Below are 2500 nucleotides of genomic sequence, written 5' to 3'. Positions count from 1 at the left end.
GAGAGAAGGCAGATAAAGAGAGAGGAAAAAATGAGGGAGACGAAGTGAGAGGGAGACAAAGAGAAAAAGAGAGAAGGAAGATAAAGAGAAAGAAAATAGGAGGGAGCCGAAGAGAGCGAGAGAAAGAAGGAGGGAGACAAAGAGAAAAAGAGAGAAGGCAGATAAAGAGAGAGGAAAAAATGAGGGAGACGAAGTGAGAGGGAGACAAAGAGAAAAACAGAGAAAGAAGATAAAGAGAAAGAAAATAGGAGGGAGCCGAAGAGAGCGAGAGAAAGAAGGAGGGAGACAAAGAGAAAAAGAGAGAAGGCAGATAAAGAGAGAGGAAAAAATGAGGGAGACGAAGTGAGAGGGAGACAAAGAGAAAAAGAGAGAAGGAAGATAAAGAGAAAGAAAATAGGAGGGAGCCGAAGAGAGAGAGAGAAAGAAGGAGGGAGACAAAGAAAAAAAAGAGAAGGGAGATAAAGAGAGAGGAAAACACGAGGGAGACGAAGAGAGAAAGAGAGAGAAGGGAGTTAAAAAGAGAGAGGAAAAAGAAGGGAGACGAAGAGAGAGAGAGGAATGAGACGAAGAGAAAGAGAGAAAAGGGAGACGAAGAGGGAAAAAGAGAGAGGGGAGATAAAGAGAAAGAGAAAGAAAGGATAGAGACGAAGAGAAAAAGAGAGAAGGGAGATAAAAAGAAAGAGAGAAGAAGGGAGATAAAGAAAGAGAGAAAAAAAGAAGTAGACGAAGAGAGAGAGAGAAGGAGGGACACAAAGAGAAAAAGAGAGTAGGGAGATAAAGAAAGATATAAAAAAGGAGACGAGGAGAGCGAGAGGAAGAGGGAGACAAAGAGAAGGGATTCAAAAGTCCCATAAGCGAAAAGTCCTTCGTTTCGCTTTGTTTATTTCCTCTCTTGTTCTTCCCTTTGTCGATTCATCCTTGTTATCTCTTCCATCCCTCTCCCTTTCCCATTCTACTATCAACCTTCTAATTTTTGCTCTACGTTTTTCTATATTCTACATTTCCTCTCCTTTCCTTTTCTCTCTTTCCTTCTCCTTCCCCTCTCCTTTCTCTCCTCTTCTTCTCACCTCCTTCATTTATCTCCTCCTTTCTCTTTACCTTTTTACCCCCCTTTCCTTTTCCTTCTTTCTCTTTCCTTTTTACCTTCTTCTTTCCATTTCCATGTTTCCTTCTCCTTATTCCCCTCATACTCACTCCTTCATTGTGTGGCAATTTATGTAAAAGAAGGAGAGAGAGAGAGAGAGAGAGAGAGAGAGAGAGAGAGAGAGAAAGAGAGAGAAAAGAGGAGGAAGAGGAGGAGGAGGAGGAGGAGGAGGAGGAGGAGGAGAGAGAGAGAGAGAGAGAGAGAGAGAGAGAGCAAAAGAGAGAGAGATAGAAGAGGAGGAGGAGGAAGAGGAAGAGAGAGAGAGAGAGAGAGAGAGAGAGAGAGAGAGCAAAAGAGAGAGAGAGAGAGAAGAGGAGGAGGAGGAAGAGAGAGAGAGAGAGAGAGAGAGCAAAAGAGAGAGAGAGAGAAGAGGAGGAGGAGGAAGAGAGAGAGAGAGAGAGAGAGAGTGAGAGGTCGTCAGGCTCAGAGTTCTTGTCGCAAGCTTGACAGAAGCGACATCCCACCGCTGCCACCAGTGTGTCAGGGTCGTGTTGAAGACATCCCGTCCCTTGTCAGAGTATTGGTGTCCCCCATGGAAACGGTGTATGGAACAAGACGGTCTGGTTCATCACTTTTATTAGAGATAGTAGGTTAATGGTAGCGTGGACGGATGTTGAAGATACTAAGTGGCCGGCTTGTGCAGAAGTGGACCCAGGCAGCGGGTAGGTCCGGCGGAGTCCTGTAGTGGTGTCCCCCGGAGGAGGCAGCGTCCGAGCGGGACCGTGGCTCGAGGTGTTTCCATGGGTCACGGTAAAGGTCGGTTATGAAAAAAGGGTAAATTAATCGATTATTATATATCAGACATAAAAAAATCAAGAGAAGTTTCAGTGAATGCTACAAAGTCTCTTCATTACTTCTCATGCTAAATGTGATACAGATATTTGTATTGATTTTAGTGGTAAAACATATTCTGCTTAGGTACATAATCGTATTAATGACCATTAACATTTTCTTTTTTTTAAATTCCATTGTCATGTTGTGATTATTCTCATTATTGTTGTCATATCACTGTCCTCCTTGTCATTATAGTCATATTTTGGTAATTCTTATGAATTTAGTTATTATCATTATTATTATTTACCACCTGTGTTTATTTCCACCGCGGTATAAGTGGATATAGACGCTTTGAACTATACAAATATAAAAAAAGGAGAAAGTATAAACGTATTCGATAAAATAAGTCATATCAGAACCTTTGTTGATTTTCATGAAATCGCCTTTACCTGGTTGATTACGCACAGGTGGCCGCGGGATGACCCAGTTCAAAGGAGCAGGGATCGTGTCAGAGAGAGACGGGAGCGAAAGAGAGAGTGAGAAGGGGGAAGGAGGGAGAGAGAGAAGGGGGAGGAAAGGAGG

Source organism: Penaeus chinensis, chromosome 36, assembly GCF_019202785.1.
Source record: "Penaeus chinensis breed Huanghai No. 1 chromosome 36, ASM1920278v2, whole genome shotgun sequence".
NCBI lineage: Eukaryota > Metazoa > Arthropoda > Malacostraca > Decapoda > Penaeidae > Penaeus > Penaeus chinensis.
The sequence above is the reverse complement of the archived record's forward strand: the minus strand, read 5'-3'. Positions refer to the sequence as shown.